Source organism: Ambystoma mexicanum, chromosome 11 (assembly GCF_040938575.1).
Source record: "Ambystoma mexicanum isolate Mex_15411 chromosome 11, UKY_AmexF1_1, whole genome shotgun sequence".
Lineage (NCBI taxonomy): Eukaryota > Metazoa > Chordata > Amphibia > Caudata > Ambystomatidae > Ambystoma > Ambystoma mexicanum.
The window spans coordinates 201,255,515-201,268,968 of NC_090934.1; the positions used below are offsets into that span (position 1 = coordinate 201,255,515).

General features: G+C 47.7%; 1 protein-coding gene and 1 long non-coding RNA gene across 4 annotated transcripts in view; one reads left to right on the top strand and one right to left on the bottom strand.

Moving 5' to 3' along the window:
• Nucleotides 1–13,454, bottom strand: part of LOC138503243 (uncharacterized) — a 317,256-nt gene that overhangs the window by 230,792 nt on the left and 73,010 nt on the right. For both annotated transcript variants that reach the window (XR_011279589.1, XR_011279588.1), the window contains exon 2: nt 9,379–9,492. This is a non-coding gene — a long non-coding RNA (uncharacterized lncRNA). The remainder of the gene's footprint in view (nt 1–9,378; nt 9,493–13,454) is intronic.
• The window catches only part of LOC138503239 (uromodulin-like), a 230,314-nt gene that overhangs the window by 14,248 nt on the left and 202,612 nt on the right, over nt 1–13,454 (top strand). The window lies entirely within an intron of this gene.

Sequence of the window (13,454 nt, forward strand, 5' to 3'; positions counted from 1 at the left end):
AGCTAGCCCTTTGGTTGCAGCCCCAGGGTTTCTATCCGGGGCTTCAACCAAAAGACCCGGGTCTATAGCCCCGCAGACTCCCCCTAGCAACGCCTCTGTGCATAAATATAGGGTGCTGTAAGGGATCTGCTTTCTTACTGGGCTAAAGGGAAAATGTGCGGTTTAGCAACAAGTCTGCGTACCTGAAAGACTGGTTGAGCAGATCAAATGCCAACAAACTGCCATGAGACTGCCCCTGCCCACCTTTTTGGAGCACTGTACAGACAGAAATGACACACGTTTCCATGCTCAAAAAAGTGAGAGTTGTTGTGTCTTGTAACTCATGTAGACCTTTAGTGGATTACACTTTGGACTGTGTCACATGACACAGCTGGGTGCACACATTATTGGGTTACTGAACCTGACTCAGACGTTCATCCTTCCAAGGTCAACAAAATGAGGATAATGTATATGCAAAATAATTGCACATTTTATCAACAGCACTGTACAGCTTCAAAAGTTAGCGCGTTATATTTTTTGCGTTCTTAAATGTAATCCTTACATTCCTTTCGAGCTGTAGGGAGAGTAAGAACGCAAGAGAAACACTATTGTCCTACGACATCCCATATTTCGCAATCGTGAACTAGTTGGACTAAACATCTTGATGACAAACACTGCCAAGATGATAATGACCCAAAGTCACATGGAGATGGGAAATAGAAAAAGTCCTATTATATATTGAATATGTGTGAAAGAGACACAGAGCCTCTATCACTGTTAGGGAGGAGAAGGGATGAGGAGTGACAGGATTCCCTGCTGTATCAAAGCTTGAGAGGGCACTGCATATGCATGAAAGAGACACAGAGCCTCCATCTGATGTTAGGGAGGAGAAGGGATGAGGAGTGACAGGATTCCCTGCTGTATCAAAGCTTGATAGGGCACTGCATATGCATGAAAGAGACACAGAGCCTCCATCTGATGTCAGGGAGGAGAACGAATGAGGAGTGGCAGGATGCCCTGCTGTATTAAAGCTTGAGAGGGCACTGAATATGCATGAAAGAGACACAGAGCCCCCCATCTGCTGTCAGGGAGGAGAAGGGATGAGGAGTGGCAGGATTCCCTGCTGTATTAAAGCTTGAGAGGGCACGGAATATGCGTGAAAGAGACACGGAGCCTCCATCTAACGTCAGGGAGGAGAAGGAATGAGGAGTGGCAGGATGCCCTGCTGTATTAAAGCTTGAGAGGCCACTAAAAATGCATGAAAGAGAGACAGAGCCCTCCATCCTATGTCAGGGAGGAGAAGGGATGATGAGTGACACGATTCCCTGCTGTATTAAAGCTTAAGAGGTCACCGAATATGCATGAAAGAGACACAGAGCCCTCCATCTGATGTCAGGGAGGAGAAGGGATGAGGAGTGGCAGGATTCCCTGCTGTATTAAAGCTTGAGAGGGCACTGAATATGCATGAAAGAAACACAGAGCCCCCCATCTGCTGTCAGGGAGGAGAAGGGATGAGGAGTGGCAGGATTCCCTGCTGTATTAAAGCTTGAGAGGGCACTGAATATGCGTGAAAGAGACACAGAGCCTCCATCTAATGTCAGGGAGGAGAAGGAATGAGGAGTGGCAGGATGCCCTGCTGTACTAAAGCTTGAGAGGCCACTAAAAATGCATGAAAGAGAGACAGAGCCCTCCATCTTATGTCAGGGAGGAGAAGGGATGATGAGTGACACGATTCCCTGCTGTATTAAAGCTTAAGAGCTCACCGAATATGCATGAAAGAGACACAGAGCCCTCCATCTGATGTCAGGGAGGAGAAGGGATGAGGAGTGACAGGACACCCTGCTGTATTAAAGCTTGAGAGGTCACTGAATATGCGTGAACGAGAAAAAGAGCCTCCATCTGCTGTTAGGGAGGAGAAGGGATGAGGAGTGACAGGATGCCCTGCTCTATTAAAGCTTGAGAGGGCACTGAATATGCGTGAGTCACAGAGCCTCCATGTGATGTCAGGAAGGAGAAGGGATGAGGAGTGACAGGATTCCCTGCTGTATTAAAGCTTGAGAGGGCACTGAATATGCATGAAAGAGACACAGAGCCCTCCATCTGCTGTCAGGGAGGAGAAGTGTTGAGGAGTGACAGAATTCCCTGCTGTATTAAAGCTTGAGAGGGCACTGAATATGCGTAAAAGAGACACAGAGCCCTCCATCTGATGTCAGGGAGGAGAAGGGATGAGGAGTGACAGGATTCCCTGCTGTATTAAAGCTTGAGAGGTCACTGAATAAGCGTGAAAGAGACACAAAGCCCTCCATCTGATGTCAGGGAGGAGAAGGGATGAGGAGTGACAGGATTCCCTGCTCTATTAAAGCTTGAGAGGTCACTGAATATGCGTGAAAGAGACACAGAGCCCTCCATCTGATGTCAGGGAAGAGAAGGGATGAGGAGTGACAGGATGCCCTGCTGTATTGAAGCTTGAGAGGTCACTGAATATGCGTGAAAGAGACACAGAGCCTCCCTCTGATTTCAGGGAGGAGAAGGGATGAGCAGTGACAGGATTCCCTTCTGTATTAAAGCTTGAGAGGGCACTGAATATGCGTGAAAGAGACACAGAGCCTCCATCTGCTGTTAGGGAGGAGAAGGGATAAGGAGTGACAGGATGCCCTGCTGTATTAAAGCTTGAGAGGGCACTGAAAATGCGTGAAAGAGACACAGAGCCTCCATCTGCTGTTAGGGAGGAGAAGGGTTGAGGAGTGACAGGATGCCCTGCTGTATTAAAGCTTGAGAGGGCACTTAATATGTGTGAGTCACAGAGCCTCCATGTGATGTCAGGAAGGAGAAGGGATGAGGAGTGATAGGATTCCCTGCTGTATTAAAGCTTGAGAGGGCACTGAATATGCGTGAAAGAGACACAGAGCCCTCCATCTGCTGTCAGGGAGGAAAAGGGATGAGGAGTGACAGGATTCCCTGCTGTATTAATGCTTGAGAGGGCACTGAATATGCATGAAAGAGACACAGAGCCCTCCATCTGATGTCAGGGAGGAGAAGGGATGATGAGTGACAGGATTCCCTGCTGTATCAGAGCTTGAGAGGGCACTGAAAATGAGTGGAACTGACACAGAGCCCTCCATCTGCTGTTAGGGAGGAAGGGAGGAGAAGGGATGAAGTGTGACAGGATTCCCTGCTGTATTAAATCGAACCTCACATCTACATTTCGCCAAAATAAATCATTGTTTCTGGCTTATATGATTACATTTATATATTGTATTTGTTATGGGCTATGAAAAGAAAGATGAATACACAAGTTACTACATCGCGCTTTCATGTCTTTCATAAAATATGTTAACCAAATTTCATACATTTTACTTTGTTTTAAATAAAGACATTTATGCGACTCACTATTCGGGTTCTGCCACATACTATTCAGTATTCACTGAACACTAGATATGCTATTCCATACACAACATGTACAAATAACTAGATAGTCAAAATAAATATCCATTTTAGGATGACAGACTACAATGATTGAACTGATAATCAGGTGTTTTGTGAATTGTTTCCTTCCTTCATGGCAAAGAAAATCTAATTTAATCTGCAATTCTCCCCGGGCTTTGTAGACTGACATGTCCCTTGTTTCATCAACAGAGGTTATCAACATCATTTAATTTTATTTCAGCACATGCCCTAACATTTTACAAACATAAAACATAGTAAATGCCATATAACGAGAAAAAACAAATATTTAAAATATCCACACCATGATATAAAAAGGAAAATCATACAGAGAAGTCATCAATAACACCCAAGAAGCCCTAGGTACTTCATAATTCCAACTAAGCATGTTTCCTCCATAGTTGCTTTCATCAGCCTGTAAGCCTCATTAATATATCTAATTTTCCACTCAATTAATAGCGATCTTAAAAAGCGTCTCCTTTGATTGACATATAAAAGGCAAATACACATAAATATCTCTCATCTTCCACCCCTCTAAAACAGTATTTACACCAGTCCTCACAGTCTTTATTCCATCAAGGGGTAAATGGAGTCTGAATTTAATCATTAGCGTCTTCTCCATCTTTCTACATGTAATGTTCAAATACTGTTCCAAAGAAAAAACACTTATAGGGGGTAATTCATAGAATTCTACGCACAAGTGACGCACGAGGCTGGTGCACAGCCGCGTGCGCCAAAACCCATTTCAGCGCACAGCGTATTCATGGATTTCAACATCCATAACCAGCCATGGTGCAGAGGGGCGCAGCGACCCTGCATCAGCGTCAGTAATGCCCCCAACCCCACCCCGTGCGCCAAAAACATTGCACAAATCCCCTACATGGCGCAAAGGCCAGTGGACCGGCATGCAGCCCCCCAACCACAAAATGCATGGAAAACTCCCCGCGCACCCCTCGGAATACGTGTACCCCACCCGCGCTAGTGAAAACGCGTGTAAAGGTCCATGCGCACCCCTCGGAATACATGTACCCCACCCGCGCTAGTGAAAACGCGTTTAAAAATCCATGCGCACCCCTCGGAATACACGTACCTCGCCTGCGGCATCGAAAACGCGTGTAAAAGTCCACGTGCACCCCCGGAATACACGTACCCTGCCCGCGCTAGCAGAAATGCATTTAAAAGTCCACGCACACCCCTCGGAATACGCGCAACCATCCACAGAACCCACTCACAAATTACCCATGCCATGACAGTCTTAAAAGAACCACCATGCCCATGCATGAATGCATGACAGAGACACACAGTGGCAATACATGACTGAGGCAATGTTCATTGAGACATGCACCAAACCAATAACAGTACACAACACCAATCATGAAGTTAGAAGAAATGTATTAAAAACATAATGAAGTAACATAGAGGAAATCAAATTTGAAAATCAATATACAATGACAGATATAACAACAAAGAATGGTAATCCAAGGAAAAGAAAATGAACGACATGTTGAATAAAAATGTGGTCCACAGCCAATGTCAATAAGAAAAAAATAATCCAAATAAAAGAAAACCATTGATCCATGGGAAAATTGAAAAAGAAAGTATGTACAAGTCTGCAACTATATACAATGGAAGTCCAAATGGTCCATGATCCACAAACAAAAGGAAACCTACAAAAAAGTCCTATGAATAAAAAAGGATATACACGAAGTGGAACAATGTCCATGAACTCCAAAATAAAAGAAAAAACAAAGGAAACCTAACCCTAAAGAACTATGTACAATGGGCGTGGGCAAGTCCAACGGCTCACTTGTTGATGTTCCGGGCCAGGGCGTCATCGAACTCCATGTCGATGTCCCGGAGGCGGGCCTCTTCCCTGGCCTCGAGGTCTCGCAGGGATGCAGTTATAGCCTGTTTCAACTCCCTGCAAGTTGCCTGGAGGCACTCAGCCAGCATCAATGCCCTGCGCATGGAGTTCTCCGCCCTGACCATAGTGAGCCATGCCTCCATTTGCCGCTCCGCTTCTATCCGCTGGCCCAACCGCTGCCACACAGAAGACACTCCCAATCCAGGGTCCTCCTGAATCCGGCCGATGCCTGCCCCTGTGATGTTGAAGGCCTCGAGCCATCATGGTTCCCACCCTGAACCTGCTGCTGCTGTGCATGTGCCCTGCTGGTCGATGCCTGCACGACCTCCTCTTGCTGGGGTCCAGTTGTTGGGGTGGCCATCCCTGCTGGACCTCCGACTCCCGACTGTGGCAGGGATGTGTCCTCCACCAGCCTGGCCGCTGGTTCAGGGCAGCTCCACAGGGTGCCCAGGTGATACTTGGGCAGGAAGATGGCACAGAGGACGACTGGCGCATAGGGGTTTCAGTTGAGGAGGGGGTCGCTACAAGATCCAGCACACTGAGGAACCCAGCCTGGGTGACCCGTCCTAGTAGGCCGACGTGGTCAATGAGGTATTCAAAATGACGTGCATTGTCCTCACGAGAACCCTGCACGTCATCCCGAATACCACGTTGACGCAATGCCACCCCAGAAAGGACAGGCTCAACCCGGTCCTGGATTGCCATGTCCGTAGGGAGAGGAAGGCCAGTTGTTGTTCACGCATCCTCTCCCTGAAGACGGGTCTGGACGAAGGCATCCCTACTGGTGCAGGATGATGCAGTCACAGGATCGGGTACAGGATTACACACAGGCTCCTCCGCGGTGGCCTGTGCTGCCTCCTGTCCCTGCCCCTGGACTGCACCACTAGAACCAGTAGAATTCCCCCCTCCAGGCCCCGTGCGTGGTCCTTCCATGGTCTCCTCCTCAACCAAACTCCCCACCAACCTGGATGACTCTGTGCCATCTTCCTCCATAGGCCCCTGTGGGGGCTCAGCTTCCCCTACTGCTGCAGAGGAGTCCACCTCCAACCTGCCCCTCTTGGATCTTCCCTCAGCAGCTGCGGCCAGGGACGCGGCACCAGACTCCTCACTCCCGGAAGAGATGACAACGTGGGAGGAGAGCTAGGCCTTGCATCTCCGGCTGGCGGTAGGATCGCTGCCTCTGTGCTCCACAGCACCGTCTCCGCCCTCTTCATCAGTCGACGCTGCAGACAGGGAGAGACAGAACACAGGCATCAGGGCACTGTACAATGGTCAGATACACATGTCAAAGTTGCACATGAGTGGCAGTGTCAAACTTCACAGATGCCATCACACTCCCCAACACTCATATCATTTGAACACACACACATGCAGAATTTGACAGGAATCGTGCAGCAGGCAGCAGCATCCATACGCACACAACAGCATGAACATCTGAAGGTTGGCATGACGTCACAAGCAACATGGGGAGTGCCGAGCACATGGACACGCACCAACAGACAGACATGCATCTGTACATATCCACCACCTGTCACAGTGCAATCATCGGCAACTAGGTCACATCTGCCAATGGGGTTCCTACATGTCTGTGTCACATGCATCCATGGCGTATCACATTTGCACACATGTCAAACACACACACGCACATGTATGCCGTGCACGTACATGAAGGTGGAACCAGCATCCATTTGTCACACCCCATCCATGCCATAGTACATACACAGAAATGCTAACATGTGTGCATCCCCACATACATTTGTGCATCATGCATTTGAACACATACACCATTGATGTGCCTCACACATGACTGGACTCAAATGCGGCAGGCTCATGTCCCTGCACATACACATCCATACATGGGTCGTTTTCGACATATGTCCAAGCTGCACACACCTGGCACACCTCAACATGCACTGTGTCCAATCAGTACACATGGACACTTACCGCTCGACTCCGGACGGGTATGCCTCTCAAGGACCTGGAGGTGTAGCCTATACACGTATACACGTTCCAGGACTCTCATCTGGTCATTGGTAAGGCGGACCCGGAACCCCTCTGCATCCGCTGCCACCCCCTCCATGTTGATGACAGCCACGATGTCCTTCCAGATCTTCTTCCGTCCATCAATGTCGGCACATGGTCTTCTGAAGAGGGCATCTTAATGCACCAGGACATGCTCCACCAGGATACCAACTTCTGCGGCACTGAAGCTGGTAGCCCTCTGCCTCTCTGGCTGGGGGTTGCCAGTGGTCTCCGATAGTGTTTGCCCCGACATGGCAACCCCCGAGGCAGGTGTGGGTGGGCAACTGGGTCCTGGTGCTGGACTGTGGAGCGATGGAACTTCAGTCGGGAGTCTTCTGTTCCAGCAGGGGTGGTCACAGCAACTGGACCCCTGCAGATGGCTGACGTGCAGGCACCAAATGGCAGGGCGCGTGGCCAGCAGGCAGGCAGGTAGCAGCAGATGTCAGGTGGGAGTCTGCTCAGGGCTCTTGGAGGCAGGAAAATGGCCTTCTGGGCAGGAGCGTGGTCTTCCATGTGTTGTTGCGTGGCCAGCTTGATAAGGAGTGATTTGGCACGTGAAAAAACAGCACGTCAGCATGTAATTCGAGGAAAGGCCCGTAGCGCGTAAGCGTGTCTGTGATGTAATGTGCGCATGGGCGTTTCCCTGCACGGGTTGATGATCCTACGTGGGTTTCCATCGCTCTGTACGTGCTTTTCGTGGAAAGCAGTGCGTGTGTTTTCCAGACGCTGGGGTTCACACGCGATTACTTCACAGCAGCTATAGTGCGTAATTCTTCTTTTGGCGTGGGTGTTGGCTATGCGTACTTCTTCTACACGCAAGGCAGACGGTGAGTAGCACAAGCTATTTTTCCTACTGCGAGTGTCCCTGTTAGTCGCGTACCCCTATTTTTTGGGCATACTGCGTGTTGATCACGTACGCATTTTTTGTACTGCGTGTGTTTTTTTTACACGCACGTGGGCTACAGGGGCGCGTATCTCTTTTTCTTGCTTTTTTGGGATGCCGGAGCGTTGTGTGACACGTCATTTCTCCTAGGGGGCCACAGAAAGGGACATTCATCGTAGCTGTTTATACGTGTTTTTTGTTTGCGCGCACTTTTGTAATTCGCAGGGACGCTACCGCCTGCCTTTGTGTGGTGGACGTGTTTAGGCCTGTGCGTGTCTTTGGCCGTGCGCGGGTTTCCCCTATTCAATTCCATTAATACGTGTAGTTTGCGTGCATGTGGGCGTTCCGTGTATTTCCCTGCAGTACTTCCCCAGTTACGCCTTCTTTTTCAGGCGTTGTTCCCCATTCCGTGTGTTCCGCCCCCTTTTTGGTGTGTACGCTGACTTTGTGCGCTTTGGCTGTGCACGTCACGCACGGCGTTCTGGATGTTGCAATGACGTGTGCGCCCATGTGTGCCACGCGCGGATTTGATAAACATCCCGGGGAAAACACACGCAGGGCCTTCCATGAATCACACGCGTGCGCTTGCTTTTTCACACTTGCGCCAGCTTGCACCACGATTTTCGGCGCTCATTTGTTCCATAAATTGGCCCCTTAAACTCAAAAAATTCTCTTACAACATTTTTAGCTACAGACGGCTTACATAATTCACTAAAATACCACATATCATATGCTCACCTCGCAACAGATTTATAATTGCGCCCCAGTTGAGGAGGGTTACTCCACAGAAGAGGAAGGTTACCATTTAGAGCCATATTTTTTAAAAATAGGAACCATGGAAGACACAATACACCTTTCTGTGATGATAAATCACACATTCCCTCCCAAAAAATGGCAGGTTCGTGAGTATTCCATATTTTTAGGCAGTAAAACAATGGTTTCAGTTTTATCATATACTCAATACCGAACCATGACATTTTAATTGGAAGATTGGGAGTGCCATTAGGGAGGCTTAGTAGTCACTTAAGTATCTTATTTTCCTCTATCATCAACCTGCACATATCCAAATACCGCCATAATTCAGCCACGAAAGCTGCTGCCGACACAGCCTACATTCTATACATTTCCATATCAGGAGCTATACTTAACCCCTGGCGCTGATTGGAAAAGCTTATCTGTGCCTTACTTCTTCTGGAGAGTGTGATCATACATTTCTTAACCGGCTTGCCGTAACTGGATGTTTGTCGTACATGTAACCGAAGGCAATCATATCCCTCCACCGGCTCCAGTTTAAGATCACCTATAAAAAATGGACAGAGTTTACCTTTACGATATTTATTCAGGCTAAAAATCATTGTTTTAGATTTTGAAAAATTAATTCTTAGATCTTTTCCCCACATCTAGTCGAGAATGCAGTTCATTGTTTTTGGAGACCCGATGTAGTCTTTGAAATCAGAACATCATTGTCTGCCTAAAGGAGCATGCCCCATTTGTTCACACCCAATAGCAGGGTATCGTCTTACTGGTTATTTATACCTGCTGCAATGTCATTTATAAATATGGAAAATAAAAGGGGAGACATCACACACCCCTGTCTCACCCCTTTTTGGATGGGAAATTGTACACTCCCCAGCCGGTCCCCAACAAACCACAGCAAAATGATCTGCATACATTTAGGATAGAGGTTGTCATCCCTAGGCTTTGTCAACCTCAATTATATGTATATCTTCATTCTGATATGTCTCACCTTTCCCTTGGGTTGTATCATATATCCACTTATTGTAGCCAATGATTAATGTATGCAAAATCAATTAATTAGATAGGATATTACACTACATAATCTGGTATTACAAGTCCATTATGTAGACCAATTTTTAAAGTGAGATTGGAAAACAAATCTAATGAAATTGTTCTCGGTCTCAAAAGAGTCACAATCAAAACATGTACTGGGGAATGTTATAGTTTTTAAATTGTAGCACTGGATAGAGATATTCTTTAAACTGATATTAATTGATTAATTTAGAAAGTTAGAAATTGCCTCCACATAATTTGCTGATCACCTAGGAACAAGTTAATAGTCTCTTTCTGTAGAGAGAAGGTGGCGAAATCCTAGTTCATTATGTTCTAGGTGTAGTGATGAAATTATCTAAACAAATAGCTATGGACGAGTTCTAACTTTGTCAGAATTTGCTTCATTAGTACCCGGCGAGAGACAATCAGATTGTTAAACACAATCTGATTGGCTCTCCCCTGGTATATACTCCACGCAGAATCCCTCGAATGTTCATCCCTGGCGTGAGGTGGCAGCCCATCAGCCAATGAGGAGGCTCGAAAATGGCCAATCCCTGCTCTGAGCCTCCACACGGCTGGAGGCTGCCATCCGCCCCCGCCGGGGATTCAGGTAAGCGTTTTATTTCTTCCTCCCCCTCCCCTGCAAGCAATCAAATCCCTGCCCTCCCAACCGCACTTACCGTCTTTTTTCTCCCTTTTCCCTTTACCGGCGGCCATTGTTTTTTTTTCTGTTCCGAAACGCGGTGTTTCGGAACAGAAGAATGCTATTAGTACGCCTTGCAGGCTGGGGTACTAATAGCAATAAGCCCCCCGCCGCGGGTAGCTTCGCTCGGGCCCGTAACTATGGGCCCCGGGCATCACCTGACTCGGTAATGCCCCCGCAGCTCGCGGCTTATTGCTTAATTAACCGTTTTAGTAAATATCTATCAGCAAACTTTATTTTCTCCTTAACTAAGGTAAGGACCGCAGCCTGTGATCCGCCTGTGAAGGTAAAGTTGGCCATGCATTATTAATCAGAATACAATATTTGTATCCGTCTCAAATGAGTATCATATTGTTATTCTCTCGAATAATTGAATATAGTGCACCCTATTCTGCTTTGGATAGATAACATTTTGGCATCTGCAAGTTCATCACCACAGTGCATTTTGTTATGCCCCAACACAGCTCATGGGTGCAAGCAGCACCATTTAACGTGTTGACTCCACCATTAATGACCCCGGCCATGCACTGATGCTTTCCAACTCCACAACATCATCATTTTTACAGTGAAAATGTATTACTTGAAGACCATTATGGCCACCATTTAAAAACAAGTACATTTACCATTTCATGTAGTTATTGTGTGGTCACCACATATGATTGTAAATTAAATAACCTACCGAACTATTGGTATTCCATTCTTGTCTAAAAAAAGATTGGACTGCATAGGTTATAGTCTCATTGTAATATTCATACAGCTGGACAACTAATGTGTAATGTTTAGAATATAAATCAGTTTGAAAAAGGAAGACCCGGTTGAAATAGTCAGTTTAGATATCAATCATGCGTTGTGTCACTTATATTATCATCCTGTGAACAGATTAATTTGTATAGATTTCACTCTAAGGTATACAGTTTCAGCAATAGCTTCTTACCGTAAAATATCTCATATAAGGGGCGCTATTACGCGACATCGCGGACTAGAAGCGTTTCTTATTCGATTAGCTCGGATGACAATGGAGCAGGGCCTACTAAGCCCTCAAACCCTGTCATCTGGAGCTCTCTGTACACCAACAGGGAGTGGATCGAGTGGGGCTCAAAGTGTGCATTGTACAGTTGGCTTGAATGTGCAGATTGGGAGAAACAAGCCCTCGAACACACGGCTCTGCCGAGCCAACAAGATGGTGGGTTGGCAGTGAACCGCGGCGGCTGGGACGGCCGGCGAAGCGGAGTGATCGCTGTGACTCCGGCGGTCGGCGGGAGCCTCCCCAGCCTGAAAGGATTTCACACAGAGTTACCTGCGCTGCAGCACCAGATGCAGGGATTGCCACAAGAAATAGCGGCATAGGAGCAGAGCAGCCTTCCGTGCAGCACACACTGGGGCTCAGACGGAGAGGAGAAGGGGCAGGCTTCTCCTGCCCCCCACAGAGGGAATGGCAGGGATACCGCTGCGGCACCAAGAGAGAAGGGGCTGGGCCAAACCCTCCAGCGGTATGGGGGAGGGGAAGAGGCTCTGGCGGTGCTGTGGACAACTGACAGCTGCATACACAGGAGTGGAGTGCAATTCAGAAGAAGGCTGCTGTGCCTGACTGTGCAACAAAGCCGGTTCCCTAAAATAAATACCAGAGCAGGACGTAGTACACATAATGGCGATAGAGAGAAGCAAAAAAGACGCCAATGCAGGCCAAGATGGATTCCTTCACAAGGCAAGATTTTTGGAATAGAGGGTGGAAGATGCAGAGGGGAGGGCTCGTTGCAACATCATCAGAGTGGTAGGCCTTTGAGAAAAAATAGAGGGCCCCTCCATGGATCTATATCTCGAATTAGGGCTGAAGGAGTGGTTGGGACCATCGGGTCTCTCGCAATTTTTCTCAGTGGTGAGGGCATACACAATCCCTAACATGGGTGCGATCCTGAGTGCCCACTACAGGCCAGTTATTGCAAAAATGTTAAACTACAGGGATCGCAATGCAATTCTGCAGGCCTCAATGAAAAGAGGGGCAATCCAGGTGAACGGATTCAAGGTTACAGTTTACCCAGACTTCACCAGAGCAGTGCAGAAGTCCCACCACGCGTGGTTAAGAAAAGGCTAAGGGAATCAGAGATCAAGTATGTCATGCTCTTCCCGGCCACCATGTGGGTGGTTGGTCCTCGAAGAGTACGGCTTTTCAGAGTACGGCCAAAGATTACCGGTGGAGCACCTCTCGAGAAGAAGAGGAACATGCCCAGAGTGGAAATGCATAAGAAGGTCAGGCACATGAGTTGTAACATAAGACCAGCCTAAGCTGGGTCAACACAAACAGCTGCAGTTCTGAGAAAGCTTAAACATGTGCAAATCAGTCGGAGCGGAGAGAGAGAGACATTGTTGGCTCACACCCCCGTATCACCCCGCCCAGGCGGGATGGCGAGCACTGTTTGGTTCACAGTTATGGTGTGACAGATGCTTCTGGTTGGGGGGGAAGTGTGGGGACAGAGGTCTTCAGTTGGAGCTGTTTAGAGTTCAATTACAGGTATTCACAGTACGATCAAAGGTGAATGAGGAAAGGTTAACGCTAGCCATGGGGGGAGTGGTGTATCCGCTCGGGACAACATGATGAGTAGACAAGAACAGAATGGCATGGTTGGTTATATTGAGTTGTTTGTCGTGGAATGTTAATGGGCTCCTGGATAAAATCAAGAGAAGCTTAGTCTCCAACTTCTTGGCGGGCCATAAGATGGATATTCTGCTGCTACAGGAGTCTCACGTGCTGGATTCGTACTGGACCTTTT